Below are 15,897 nucleotides of genomic sequence, written 5' to 3'. Positions count from 1 at the left end.
ACCTCATGATCCACCTGCTTTGGCCTCCCAAAGTGCTGGGATTACAGGCATGAGCCACCGCGCCCGGTCACTAAAGTTTTAATAATGGCTGGGAATGGTGGCTCACACCTATAATCCCAGCAGTTTGGGAGGACAAGGCCGCAGGACCACTTGAGGCCAACCTGGGAAACACAGTAAGACCACATCACCACAAAAAAATGTTAAAATTAGTCAGATGTGGTGGCATGCACCTGTAGTCCCAGCAACTCAGGAGGCCAAGGCAGGAGGATGACTTGAGCCTGGGAGATAAGGCTGCAGTAAGCTGTGATGGTGCCACTGCACTCCAGCCTGGGGCAACAGAGCAAGACTTTGTCCCCAAAAAGAAAAAAATATCAACTAACCAAACAAACAAAACTTTAATAAGCAAGCCCCCCACCCGTCTTTATAAGGGGGTTTTACAGAGTTCTCATCGGTTGTCCCCAAACCCCACTCTCAACAGTTTCTCTTATTATTAACATTTTACATTACTGTGATACATTTGTTGCAATTAATGGACCAATACCGATGCATTATTATTCATTAAAGTTTACAATGTATTCAGATTTCCTTAGTTTTTACTTAATATCTGACCTTCTCTATTTAAGGATCCCCTCCAAAGTCCCACATTGCATTCAGCCATCCTGTCCCCTTTGGCTCCTCTCTCATTTGACAGTTTCTCAGACTTTTCTTGCTGACCTTGACAGTTTTAAGGGGTACTGGTCAAGTGTATTATAGGGTGCCCCTCTATTGGAATGTTTCTGTTGTTTTTCACATAATTAAACTGGGGTTATGGGTTTGGGGGAGGAAGATCATAGAGGTAAAGTAGTATTTTCATCCCATCATATGAAAGGAGTAAGCAAATTGTTTAAAAAGTGAGAGTATGATCGTTTTTCCCTCTTCCTCAAACCTGTGTTGCCTCCTATAGTTGCTGTGTCTATTAATGGCCTCATCACACACACAGTCATGAAGGCTAGAAACTGCATCTACACTTTCTTCTTCATCCTCCATCCACCTAGTCAATTTCTAAGAAGCCATTGCCCCAGAGCTTCCATATTCTCCCCTTCTCTTATCCACACTGCCTCTGGTTAACCCCGTATTATTTTTTCCATAAATGATTACCATAGCCCCAACTGGTTTGCCAGGTTCCACTTCCCTACCTCTCCATTTTATTCTCCTTAATAGTTTCAACTTACTAGTGGTTTAATACCAACTCCATCTTCAGAAATCTTAGAATGGTTTTCTGTCACATACAGAATAATGTTCCAACTTCTCAGTATGGAATTCAACCTTTTCAGATGCTAGCTCCAAATAACTTTGTGGTAAACATTAGTTCCCTTAATCTATAATTAATGGGTTATAGGCATTTAATTAGCTGAAAAAGAAGTTGTCATTTTCTTAAATTATTTTCTCCAGAAGAGTTAATGAAACTGTGTGTATATTTTTGTGTGTGCATACATGCACATGCGTGTACAATGTGTAGACCTCACTGGGGTTGCATATCTCTCTCCAGGTACCCATGGCCCAAAGGGTAGTGAACACACCCTGCCCACTTGCTACATCGTTTGTATCAAGTTCGAAAAGCTGAGAAGATGGTAAGGAGAAAATATACTTGCCCAGAAGTGTGTGTGTGGATGTTCAACAAGATCCCTACTCATTTTTTCTTTTTTAGTGGCTTAAAAAAATAGCACCTTTTATCTCCTGCTTGCTGTGGGTCAGGAATCCCCTGCACAGCGTGGCTGGTTCCCCTGGCTGAGGGCCATTCACAAGATCCTTCACTGAGGTGTTGACTTCTCCATTCATTTTTGCACTTCGATCGCAAACACTTCTGAAAATTAATTGGCCAAACCTCAACTTCTTGAAACTTATATAATGCAGAGAGCCTCTGTCACATTCTGGGAATGGCATTTAAATGCAAATTGAATCCCTTCTTTCATGGGATAGCCAGTTGTCTATGTCACAGGATGTAAAAATAATTCATCATGCTTGATTGTGTAATACGGCTGTCCTATATTATACTTTAATGACAAAATTAATTGGCTTTCAAATTCCATCTCTCGCTATTCACATAAATCCACAATCTTTGTTATTAAAATTTAAAAGTGCAGGAGGAGTTTGTGAAATTCTCATAGGCAGCCTGCTGGAGAATGTGGGAACGGTCTAGACCAGGGACCCCTTTTGTTATACGCTGCCCAACAATAGACGAAGAGAAGGGCTGACCCAGGTGGGGAAACCAGAGTGGAGAGAATAGGAGCCATGGGTCCAAGAGCACTCATAGGCAAGAGCTTGGATCAGTTATTAGATTAATTAATCAGGAAGATGAATGCTGTCTTTGCATATTTATGAAGACTGAGCTGTTACCAGCTCAATGAAGCTGTGCTATGGGAAAAGGCAGAGACTGTGCAGAAATAGTCACCACTGATTTGGAAGCTGTTTCATTTCCTGAGCTAATAACCAAAATCTTTTCTGAGAGAGGAACAAAAACTGTTATTCTGGGATGGGAAAACATCCATGGATTATCTGATACAAGCAGCAGCTGTAACCAAACCACTGGTATTGTCACCCTCTTTGGGAGTCCCATTTATTCATGGTAGAGAAGGTTTCAGTCTTCCATGGCTCTTGATAACTCTGGCAGTTAGAGTTGCCAGTAGTGTAAGTTAAGACTGTTTATTAAGGGTTTTGTGGCAGGGCGCAGACATTGATGTAGACCAAGTTGGTCAGAAAGAGGAAGAACACAGAGAAAAACATGGCCTGTATTCCACTTTATGTGGATTTAGGTTTGCGTTCTCATCTTCACCTCTACTCTCAAGAGGTATGCATGAGTATGGGCGTGTGCGTGCGCGCGCGCACACACACACACATGTCAGCCACTATGTTCTTCCACTAGACTTCCAATTTTGCCCTCATTAATGGAACCACTAAGAGTATTTTGAAATGCTTTTTTTTTTTTTTTTTGCTGTCTTATCCACGGCATGACTTAGTGCAGGTAGGCAATATTTAACAGTCTGCAACATTGCTATTATTCTGTTTTAATTTTTGTTTCTCCTTTTTTTTGTTCTATTCCTATATAGGGGAATTATTTTTCTTTTTTTTTTAAATCGTAACACAATTTTAGATTTTGCCTTGTTCATTCCCCACCAAAAATCAGTCCTTCAGTTTTCAAAGTCATCATCATCTCTGGAGGGTCAAGAGCTAGGACTAAATCAGATCAGGGTCATCACTGGCTGCCATTAACCCCTCTGATATATCCATCTGCTTTTCTAATGAGTCCAGAGGCCTGACGACTCATCAAAGCCTCAGGCTTGGTCTAATGGGAGGATGAGGGTAATGGGGTGCTTTTAAGTTTGACTTTCTTGTTTCCTCCTAATAGCCATCCCAGTCAATTTATGAAAGATCACTGACTCTGTGTCTGCCAATTTCTGGCCCCCACACGATTATCACCACATCTGGATAATGAATCTGCAGACAGCCATGCATCCTTCCATCAGCACAGGGCAAGATTGCCAGGTGGGAACTTTGTAGTTTATAAAATGCTTTCATGTCCATGACCTCCCTCGAACTTACAAATATTTTGGAATGGGAAAGGCAGGTATGATTAGACTTATTTCATAGACTTCAGAACTAATATTCAGAGAGGACAAGTGATGTGCCTGAAATGACTTGGTTAGTAACTAGCAGAGCAGGACTTGAAGGTCTAGGACTCCTTCCATTACAACATGGCTTTTGGGGCAGGGCCTATCTCTTAATAATCTTTATTAAGGGCCTATCTCTTAATAATCTTTATTAATAATCTCAGTGCCTTTTACAGCATCTGGACCCAGAAATATTCAGATAACACTGGCTGGATGAATAAATGAATGAAAGATTCCTCTGATAACCCAGGGTTTCCCCTTGAGGTACCTACAGAAACCTTAAACTTTTCAAAAGGTGCTTTCACAAACCATAATGCCCCACAGAAAGGAAATTATGTATTGTGATTCTTCTTCCTTTTCCTCTAGGCCGAAGAGAGACCAGGACCCACAGGGTGCCCGTTTGTGCAGGAGTGAGTGCAATCTCCCAGAACAGAACACTCCCACACTTGCTGTTGCCTTTGCCCATCAGTGCCGGGCTGGTCCCTTTAATTCAGTTGTGGAGAGAGACTCAGGAAATGAATCTTTCTCTAGAGTGCTTTGCTCATCTTTTCATCTCAGTTCTTGATGACCTTGTCCCTAGTGACTTTTCTTAACTATTTCTTTTTTCTGTTAATGAGGGAAGACCATGAGTTTTGGGACTCCCATTGGGTTCCACTTAGAAGATAGGCCTAGTGCTCAGCCTTGTGTGGGACAGGGCTGTGTTCAATAAGTTATAAGCAGCTCCATTAATCAGGCTGTTAGAGTCCTCCTGTGGCCTTGAGGCTTTCCTGGGTGTGAAGTGTTATTTAAAGATAAGAAAATGTGGAGGAGGCTGGCCTTTGGACCCGTGGACTGCAAATTCCATTCTGAGTTCCCCTACTAAATAATGGGATTTGGTCAAGTCCTTGATCCTGTTTCTCCACCTTTAAACTGGAACTAACCTCACTTGCCTGGCATTACTTCCCAAAGTGAGTCGTAAGGTTGACCTACTTTATGATGACAGCTATAAATGGGATGGAAATAATGATGAATTTCTCAGGAACTATGGCCAAGGTGCTATTACACAGACTGTCCCCCTTCAGATCTAGTCTAGCTGGATAATACACAACTGAGGATTTTCCTCTCTGTGCCCACACAGGTATGTGGCATAGCTGATATGGCCTTGAATGCCCAGTATCTGGGGATGTTTGCTCACATGAATGAAGGAACGAGTTCTCGCATCTTCCTCTCCATTTCTGTAACAGGGATCCTGTAATTATCAGAGGAAAATTCTTATATGGGCTCAAACATTTCCTTCTTCTCGTCCCTAGGTCATCTTGTCTGGGCATTTCACAAATCCTTCCTCAGTTTTCCAGAAAAAGAAAAGAGAAGCAGATGTGTCTCAACCACTTCCCTCTAGACTCAAAGCAGTAGCCCATCACGAATTTCCCCTTTTTGCAGTGCTTAACGTTTTTTTGTTTGTTTTTGCTTTCCAGACTTTTGTTCTCGTCTCTAAGACTAAATTTTATCTGAAATTGTCATCTTCACCATGGGTGAGCCCTGATGAGCCGCTTACAGATATGTCACACTCTCCCTGCAAATCTGGAAGCATCACCCCTTCTTTCCTCTGTGCCGGTGAGCTCTAACTTGTTCACCATCATATCCTCAGTGCCTGGTGTGGAGAAAGTGCTTGCTGAATAGCACTGAAGATGTCAAATAAATAAATGGAGGGGGCTGAGGGCTTTCAGTGGCCTCACAGTAGTTCGCACAATCTGCTCTAAAACAAAAATCGAATATAGCATTTGATGAATCAGTCAGAGAACATTTTGTAAGTGAATCACAATTTTACTGGTGGCCACCTCAATGGCCACTTCAAGTCCAACCTCCCCTGAAGCCTTCCTGATAACTCCAGCCAACCATGGTCTTTCTCTTCTTAACCACTCTTATGTTTATTGATTTTTTTTTTTTATTTTTTTGAGACAGGGTCTTTCTCTGTTGCCCAGGCTGGAATGCAGTGATACAATCTTGGCTCACTGCAACCTCTGCCTCCCAGATTCAAGCAATTCTTGTGCCTCAGCTTCCCAAGAAGCTGGGATTACAGGCATGCACAGTTACACTTGGTTAATTTTTGTATTTTTTGTAGAGACAGAGTTTCGCCATGTTGCCCAGGCTGGTCTTGAACCCCTGGCCTCAAGCAATCCACCCGCCTCAGCCTCCCAAAGTGCTGGGATTACAGACAAGAGTCACTGCGCCTGGCCTATTGAATGTTTTTGTGGGTTATCACAATGTTACTCATTCTGCGATATATCGTCTATTAATATTTGCATGTCTGTGTGCCTCCCCTCCCCTTGATTATAAATTCTATCCAGGGGCTGATTCGGATTTTGGAGGGTTTGAAGCTTGTATAATTCTGGGGGTAAAAAAGGATAGTGCATCTTTAATTGTATGTACTACAGTATCAAGTATTTTCCTAACAGAAAACAACTTTGCCTCTGCCTTTGCCTGGGTATTGGAAAGATCAAATCCTCTTGCTGCATTTGTACACACCTGATCCTTGATTGGAAGAATTTTTGACAGCCTAGCTTCTGGCTCCACTCTCTTTTAACCTTAGGTCTTCTCAGCCAGGTGCTTCCAGTTCCAGAATGCTATGGCACAGTCACAGCATGAATCAATCCAGGATCCTGGATGTTCGTGTCTACTGCTCTTTACATTTTGTCCCAGGGCCACATCAGACACAGCAAGTGCCTGGTGTCTCCTTTTGACAGGTGTTTCTCTCTGGCTGTCCTCTTGACAGTTAATCACTGGCAGTATACTTTTGTTGGCAGTCCTTGGATTTGCATTTTTAGGAAGTCCAAAACAGAATAAAATCTGCTTTTAAACTTTCTTCCAACCAGTCATAGTCCATATTGACTAATAGGACATAAAGTAAGATATATTTTCCCTCTGTAAGCAAGAGAGTGGGTAATTAAACATGGTACCCATGGCTTCTGTTCCTAGGCCCTTGTGGGAGTATTATAATTAGTCTTTTCATTGTTGAACTTGAGTCTGATGTTCTAGCAGGATAAGTCCAGTTCTACGGATTGAATGAATACAAATCATTGATAGCAGAGGGACGGGTGTGGAAGGATGGAGTGCAACAGAGAACAGACGGTGTTGGGAGAAACTGGAGGTTGTGTTATCTTGATAAAGACATTAGACGTGAGTCGGACAGACCTAAGTCCTGCCTCTTAAAACCTGGGTGATTTGAGGCAAGTCATGTATGCTTTCTGAACCTTAGTTCTTCATTTGCGAAATGAAGAGAATAACCCCATGAGGTTGTGAGGATTCATGAGCATAAAGCTCTTAGCACCGACCCATCTAGTAAGCACTTCAGAAATGTTAGATATCATTTCTTTACTTCTAACATTTCTCTCTCTTCTAGGTCTGTCTAGATATCTAGATATCTGATGTCTTTGGTTGTGTTCACCTTCTCCCAGAATTCAACCTTTTTAGCTGTTTTTTAAAGACAACTCTTTTTGACCTCTGGGGCCAGAGCTTAGTCATTTTCCACTCCTACTTGCCTAAAAGAAGTGTCTTGTGCCTAATAACCCCTCCCATTCATTTAGCAGTCTGTCGCTTACAAAGTCTTCAAAATGCCCCACGGGGGATTGTGTCACCTTGCGCTCACTGGCCTCTGCCTTCCTGTCCTCACTCCTCAAGCTCCTGCTCAGCAAGGAGGCTCTATGCTGGGGGCTCCTGGTCTGTGAGGCTCCCCCTTGCTGACCCTTAACTCCTCATTCAGACCTTACCACTGGGGTTACTTCAGAGAGGCCTTGAGCTTCCACTCTGCATCACAGTCACTCTGCATCATAGCACCTTATTTTACTATTTCATTGCATTTTTCACTCTCTGATATTTGACTTATTATTATCCAGCTTCTCACCTTAGAATATAAGCTTTGTGAGGGCAGCAATTTTGCCTACTTTGTCTCCTCAGGATGTGCGTTATCAGCGGGGGCAATAGCACCCTCAAAGGGGCAAGAGTTGGTTCTTGAGGGGCCGAAAACATCTTCCTATTTTTTAAAAAAATGTTTTTAAAATTTTTGACTGGCTGCAGTGGCTCACACTTGTAATCCCAGCACTTTGAAAGGCCAAGGCAGGTGGATCACTTTGAGCTCAGGAGTTCGAGGCCAGCCTGGGCAACATGGCCAAACCCCGTCTCTACAAAAAATGCAAAAATTAGCCAAGGGTGTTGGCATGCTCCTGTAGTCCCAGCTACTTGGGAGGCTGAGGCTAGAGAATCGCTTGAACCTGGGAGGCAGAGATTGCAGTGAGCCAAGATCATGCCACTGCACTCCAGCCTGGGCAACAGGGTGAGACCCTGTCTGAAAAAAATTTAATTATTATTGCTCCATAATAGTTATATGTATTACTCGTTCATGTATAAAGCACAAATACAGCACACAAATAGGTATATAGTGTATATGTGGTGTCAGCATTTGAGACATAATGAGGACAAAAATATTTTAAAAGTCTCCTTAGGATAGTGAAAAAAAAGGTTGAGTACTCAGTCGAGTCCTGAGCACATAGTAGATTCATCAATAATATCTTTTAATGATTAAACATACCCTTTAATAGCTGCAAAAACTGAAGTTCAGAGAGGTGAAGTAGCTAGCCTCAGGGCATAAGGTTAATAGACAGTAGAACTGAGTCTCTAACCTCTGTTTCCCCTGAGTCTCGTGTTTTTTATTCTAAGCTACCCAGAAGATGCTCCATATGTGCTTTTTGAATTGACTTGAACATATTAGATATTCCCACAAGAGGAAGCAAAGAAAAATTGTATTTTCTAAGTGACACAGCAAATGAGCTCAGAAAGTCATTTTCTTCAGAAGAGTCCAGCTAATCTTCCTTCTCAGGGGGCATTAATGATGGGTTATACATGGCTTACCCTTAAAATGGGAGTCAGTTTCATTTCCTACTCTCAATAAAATAAGGAAGAAAAGGTGAGTAATGTTTTTAGTGTCTTAGTAATTGTTTCACAAAATCTCTGGGCCAAAAGAAAGAACTAACAGTTCCATTTATGAAGTAGTCAGGTAGAAATAGCTTAGTAAGAATTTATATACAAACAATTTAGTGCCTGTTGGACACTGCACAGTTTCTCATGCCTTGGAATTTGATCAGACACCATCACTCTCATTTCTTGTTCCACATTGATTTTTTAGGGGTACTTGCCTTTCATCACAGCCATTGCTGGAAAACCAGCTTTGAAGAGATTTGATGTCATTGGAAGAGATATAATAACCTAATTTTGAAACTGTGAACTATCTCAAGTTAGTAGTTTGTATGGTGTCTGACAAATGTTGCTGTGATTCCCCTAAAAATCAAAAACATCCTGAGACACTCCTTTGAGTTCACTGTAAACCCTCAGGAGCCCAGTGCAGTTTGAAAACTGGCAGGGGAGCAAGGCAAGGTACAATGCTGGTGCAAGGTAGAGCAGTGGCAGGGGAGTTAAAAAGGAGGGAAGTTGTGAAAAATATTTACAAGTGAAAAATTGGAGGCAGGGAGAACTGGTCCAAAAATGCTGAATGAACAGGATGTGGAGATGGAGGAAAGAAGTTTGGGAAATGCAGTTTGGACCTGGGTGACTGGCCAACTCCAATGTAGTATGTAGCTCTTAGCTCCACCACCACTTTCTTGAGAACGACACCCATCCTCCACATAGGAATGGGCCCTGGCAACCATATTAATCTCATGAGACTCATCTCTCTGGAAGAAGATAATTGGACTAAGGGATCTGTTGCATTTGAGTCAGCCTAAACCAATCAGATTCTCTCCTAAGAATCTGCAGTTAAGACTTGAGTTTTCTATGATTGCTTCAGGAAATGACCACAGACTGAGTGGTTCAAACAACAGAAATTTATTCTCTCATAGTTCTGGAGGCCAGAAGTCCATACTCAAGATGTCAGCATGGCTGCACTCCCTCTGGAAGCTCTAGGGGAAAGCCCTCCTGAGATAGAAGTCCAGACTCAACTCTGGAGGCAGGACTCCACTCTGGAGGTAGTGCTTGGACACCAGAAAAAAATGGAAGACTAGCTAAAACAGGGACACAGAAGCAACTTTCCACAAGACATGCCCAACAGTGTGCCATGTCAGTTTACCCTTGCCATGGAAACACCTGTAAGTTACTGCCCCTTTCCATGGCAACAAACCAATGATCTGAAGTTACCACCGTTTTTCTAGAAATTTTTGCATAACCTGCCTCTTAATTTGCATATAATGTAAAGTGGGTATAACTATGACTGCAGAACTGCCCTGGAGTTGCTACTGTGGCCACACTGCCTATGGGGCAGTCCTGCTCTGCAAGGAGCAGTACCTTTGCTGAACACTGCTACTTCAGTGAAAGTTGCTATCTAACACCACTTCCTTACCCTTGAATTCTTTCCTGGGTGAAGCCAAGAACCCTCCTAGGCTAAGCCCCAATTTTGGGCTTGCCTGCCCTGCATCACTTCCTTGCCTCTTCCAACTTCTTCTGGATGTTGGTGTTCTTTGGCTCCTGTGGCTGCACTGCTCCAATCTCTGACTCTGCAATCACATTGCTTTGTCCTTATTATGTGTTTGTCTTCTCCTATTCTGTCTCTTACAAGGTCATTGGATTTAGGGCCCACCAAGTAAGTAATTCAGAATGATCTCATCTCAAGATCCTTATCTTAATTACATCTGCAAAGATCCATTTTTCTCAATAAAGGAACATTCAGTCTTGGTATCAGGCTGTAGACATCTTTCTTGGGGCCACTGTTCAATCCACTATACTTAGAGATGCATGTGAGAAGACAGATATGTGGGGGACTGGGATGATTATTTCGCAAGATTTAGGTAGAGAAGTAGAGAAACACAGGTCTAAGGTGAAGGAGAAAAGTGATGTAGAGAAAGAAGCAAGAATAAAGGGACATTTGAGAGCAAAGAGAGACCAAGAGACAGGCTATGCTTTGTTTCTGTTTAACTTTCTAGTTCTTAGTATGAGTCTCTCAGGAAGCCCAGCCATTTTCAGGTTCCACAATTTACTTGAATTTTTCAGGAAAATTTTCTATTTGCTGGTTTGAGTAGGTTTCTGTAATTTATAACAACTTGACTAAGACAAAATAGAACAGCTGGACGAGAAGGGAAGTTGGTGAACCTTCAGTCTTCTTAAGACTGTAATTAATGCCACACAAACATCAACAGAAAATTCTGATAGTGGCTGCTCACAAAAAGAGGATGTGCAGAAATTTTTTTTGTTTTACACAAAACAGAAGTTGTTTGTTTCTAGAAATAATATTGCCAGAAATCATATCACATGAGAAGCTGCTGAAGATGCTTAGGAAGTTTACCCTAAAAAACAAAGGGCTGTGATGGATGGTTTTTGAACTTGAAGGACCATCATATATAAGAATAATTAGATGTTTTATTGGGAGTCACATTCTGAGTTAATTTAGGAAGAAGTTTCCAAAAATTTTAGTGGTTCAAAAATGGAGCAGCCTGGTGCTTGATCTTAGATTTGAGAAAGTGTAAGAAGTAAGCATCCTAAAAAAGACTGTGAGGCCCTTGAGTTCAGGGACTTTGTCTTGTTCATCTTGGTATTCTCAGTACCTAACACAGGGTCTAGTGCTTAGCAGGTTCTCTGTCAATGCTTGCTTAATAAATGAAAGAATTAAGAGCAGAAGTTTTTAACAGAAGTTGAGTGACTACTTGGGGTGATGTCAAAGAGATAGAAGACTAGACTGAAGAATAATGATTATTAATAATAATGACAGCTTTTATTTATTTATTTATTTATTTATTTTTATTTTTTTAATTTTTTTGAAACGGAGTCTCGCTCTGTCGCCCAGGCTGGAGTGCAGTGGCGCGATCTCGGCTCACTGCAAGCTCCGCCTCCCGGGTTCACGCCATTCTCCTGCCTCAGCCTCTCCGAGTAGCTGGGACTACAGGCGCCCGCCACCACGCCCGGCTAATTTTTTTTTTTCTATTTTTAGTAGAGACGGGGTTTCACTGTGGTCTCGATCTCCTGACCTCGTGATCCACCTGCCTCGGCCTCCCAAAGTGCTGGGATTACAAGCGTGAGCCACCGCTCCCGGCCAGCTTTCATTTATTAAGCCTTTGGTTTGTGTTCTTATTGATTGATTGAGGCAGGGTCTGGCTCTGTTGCCCAGGCTGGAGTGCAGTGGTGTGATCTTGGCTCACTGAAACTTCCACCTCCTGGACTCAAGCAATCCTCCCACCTAAGCCTCCCAAGTAGCTGGAACTATAGGTATGCACCACCACACCCAGCTAATCTTTGTATTTTTTTGTAGAGACGGAGTTTTGCCATGTTTTCCAGGCTGGTCTTGAACCCCTGAGCTCAAGCCATCTGCCCACCTCAGCCTCCCAAAGTGCTAGGATTACAGGTGTGAGCTACCATGCCCAGCTGTTATCATCTTATTTAATCTTCAAGAACCTTATATGGTAGTTGCCCCTGTTTTACAGAAGTGGGAACTGCAGCACAGGGAGGTTAAGTAGCAAACTCTACACAGGCAGTAAGTGGCAGAATTTGAGTCATCTCCTAATAGTCAGAAAAATTATGGCACATGTATTGAGCAACTACTATGTTCTAAGAGTTTTATACACATTGATCTCTAAGGTGTTTTACAATGATGAGTCTATGATTTCTTGGTATCTGCCACCCATGTTCTTGCCCAGGACCCTCCTCTGCCTGGGTAAGTCAGAGGCTTGGGGCCCTCAGCATAACCAGCCTCTTTTACCATTCTGAAGTCTGAAGAAGCTCAGTTTTCACTGTTCATTGACTCAATTATCTGCTCACACCTTAGAAAAGACAAGGCACTGGCCTCATCTCTCCAACTCAATCCAAGTATGTTGTTCCTTAGGAGTCAGACATCTCTTATTAAGAATGGAGAAGTCTTCATCCTTTCAGTTAGCCTCTTTAATTTAGGGGAAATGTAAGTTAACAACAAAAAAAGATTTTCAAATCTGATTTACTTTCTAATAGTATAATTAACCTTCAGTGGGCTATGCTTTTCTAGCTGAGTGGCTTTTTTGTTTTTGTGTTGCTTTTCCTGGGAAGGCTGCATGCCTGTCTGCTTGTCTATCTGGCACTAAGAACATACCAGCCTTCTATCATTGGGGAGTTGCTGTGAACAGCCTCAGAGGAGCAGCCCCGTAGCTGCTGGCCGCTGGTCTCTGCAGCCTCAGCAACCCTAACCCCCTAGGGATGGGAGATTAAACACTGGTCTTAGGTCTGAGGTGCAGGTGCTATGTGACTTTAGATAATCCATATTCCTCCCTGAAATAATATGCACTTTAATATTTAACTTTATACATCTTCTACTGTTCTGTATACTTCAAGATGAATACATGTTTCTGTCTTTATTTATAGCCTATTTCGTATTTTTAGGAAGCCCTTGAGCCAAACAAGCATGACTTGTGAGTGGCAGTCATAAAGCAACTTAGTATTTGTCTTCTAGTCTCTCTTTAAATTTCCTCTGTGTGGCCAATTATTTCCCTGCCCGTGGGTAAACTCAGTTAGATGCTGAGACTTTTATGGACCTTTGTAGGTGTTAAAACACCACCTCAATACAATTGCTCAAATGTTCTGTCTAAGGTGATAATCAAAGCTGTTAAAAGTTGCAGCTTCTCTCCTCTTTTATTTTAGGCCTGCTGCAGACAAGAGACCTACAGTTGGAGAATGGAAGCATAGCCACCTTCTTCTCTCCTTTCTGTTGCCTTTTTTGGGTTCACTGACATCTCTACACCTGTACCCTCAGCTGGAGAACTCTTTCCTGGCCTCTCTGGAATTGGGGCATGGGGGGAGGAGAGGAAAGGACAATAAGAAAGTTTTTACTTGTCTGATACCGCTGTGATTAAGCTGATACATTCTCTGGTGGGGCATTTTCAAGAGTCTTTCAAGATAACTTACCCTTGTTGCTGGAAATCCATATCCTGCAGTTCTGTTACTGGGGCATCTTTCTTTTGGCTGGTTTTTCCTTTTTCTTGACCCCTGGGTAACTAGCAATACCCTCAGTATGTTAGTCAGTTTGTGCTGGTGTAACAAAATACCCAAGACTGGGTGATTTACAAAGAACAGAAATTTATTTTTCCTGGTTCTGGAGGCTGGGAAGTCCAAGATCAAGGCAACAATAGGTTTGTTGTTTGGTGAGTGCGCGGTCTCTGCTTCCAAGATGGCACCTTGAATGCTGCATCCTCTAGAGCAGAGGAACACTGTGTCTTCACATGGCAGAAGGCAGAAGAGTAAGAGGCATGAACTCCCTCCATCAAGCCCTTTTATAAGGTCATTAATCCCATACATGCCGAAGGAGCCCTCATGAGCTAATCACCTCTTTAAGGCTTCACCTGTTAATAGTATCACATTGGCCATTGAATTTCAACACATGAATTTGGAGGGGACACTTTCAAACCATAGCACTCAGTTTTCCTTTTCTGAAACCTCTTTATCTGACAGATGGAAAGGGTCTAAAATGACCCTGTACAATCTCTCTTGAATGAACTTCATCTCCTTTATAGAAAGCACTCACACATCTTTTATCTATAAATCCTAGGGGAAGAAGGAGGGTTGTTCCTAACCAAGCTGTTCTTCTTTGCCCTGATGACTGCTGACTAGTGAGCATATCTCTTGCCCTTTTTAGCATTTCCAGGTGGGATTTAGACACAAGCCCACTGTGCCCTCTGAACTGTAGATGCCACATATTAAACACCCAGTGGCTTCCTCAAAGCCCTTTTCTTTTGACTGGAGATTTGGAGGTGGGACTCACAGCTCAGCTCTTTTTGAAGAAATCCTTCATAAAGATCTTCTTTAGAAATCCTCTTTAATCCCCCACTCCTGGCCCCTCCCCCCACCCTTTTTTTGAGGCAGCGTTTTGCTCTTGTCATCCAGGATGGAGTGCAATGGCGTGATCTCGGCTCACTGCAACCTCCGCCTCCTGGATTCAAGCTATTCTCCTGCCTCATCCTCCCAAGTAGCTGGGATTACAGGCATGCCCCACCATGCCTAGCTAATTTTTTGTATTTTTAGTAGAAATGGGGTTTCATCATGTTGGCCAGGCTTGTCTCGAACTCCTGACCTCAGGTGATCCACCTGCCTCAGCCTCCCAAAGTGTTGGGATTACAGGCGTGAGCCACTGCACCCGGCCTTCTCCTGACTCTTTTATACACTCAATGTGCAGAAGATTTAAGAGTTGCCTAACTTGTTTTATTTTTAAATTCTTCATCTATTTTCTTTATTTGAAATTCGCTATTTATCATGCATCTACCAAAATGTCTATTTTAACGTCTGTAACAAGATTTCACTTGCTTATTCAAATAGCATTAAGCTCCCACTAGACCAGCACAGTCCACTAGCAATATAACACAAGGTGCATATGTAATTTAACACTTTCTAGCAGCCAGATTTAAAAAAAGAAAAAAACAGGTGAAATGAGTTTTAATAATATATCTTATTTAACATAATGTATCTGAAGCATTATCATTTCAATATGAAATCAATTTAAAAATATTAATGAGATATTCTACATTCTTGTTTTGCACTAGGTCTTTGAAATTTGGAGTCCACACTTACTCCACATTCCATTTAGGACCAGCTACATATGCAGTGGTCAATGGCCATAAATGACTAGAGGCAACTGTAGTGGAGCAGTAGTACAGCAGTAGACTGTAAGTTCTGTAGGCAAAGTTGGTGTCTGTCTTGTTCATTGTTATAAACAACAGTGTTTGGCATAGAGTAGGCATTCAGTATTTGTGAAATTGAACTGAAATATAATTGAAAGAATGAAGAAATTACCAAGCGAATCCTTCAATGTCTTCCCACAGCACTTGCAGTCTAAATTATTCAATTCTGCATGCAGTTCGTTGGCCCACATAGTTTGTAATTAAATTATTCCACAAGCATTTAAGCTTCTCAAAGGAGGAAGCATCTTCATCTTGTTATCTGTTGTATCTCCCAGTCAACCACAGTTCCTAGTATTGTGATGTGTAGATTCATGCAATCAACAAATATTTATGTAGTGTCTATGCCGGGCCAGTTACTATTTTAGGTGCTGGGGATACCATACGGGAGACACAGTCTCTGTTCTCATGGAGCTCACAGACAATAAAAAGTTACAAGAACTTTGAAGGAAATAAATAAGGTGACATGAGAGGGTGTGTTGGAAGACAGAGCAAGGAAGTACGGAGGAGAAGGAGACAGTATTGTGAAGAGCCAGGGAAGGGCAATCTGAGTGTGTCTCTTTGAGGCAGCCACATTGACTTTTCATTTTCTCGAATTCTCCAAA

General features: G+C 42.1%; 1 protein-coding gene across 8 annotated transcripts in view; it reads left to right on the top strand.

Moving 5' to 3' along the window:
- The window catches only part of HYDIN (HYDIN axonemal central pair apparatus protein), a 491,920-nt gene that overhangs the window by 48,068 nt on the left and 427,955 nt on the right, over positions 1-15,897 (top strand). The gene's annotated exons all lie outside the window — the stretch shown is intronic.

This window comes from Symphalangus syndactylus, chromosome 11 (genome assembly GCF_028878055.3).
Source record: "Symphalangus syndactylus isolate Jambi chromosome 11, NHGRI_mSymSyn1-v2.1_pri, whole genome shotgun sequence".
Taxonomy (NCBI): Eukaryota; Metazoa; Chordata; class Mammalia; order Primates; family Hylobatidae; genus Symphalangus; species Symphalangus syndactylus.
The sequence above is the reverse complement of the archived record's forward strand: the minus strand, read 5'-3'. Positions and strand labels throughout refer to the sequence as shown.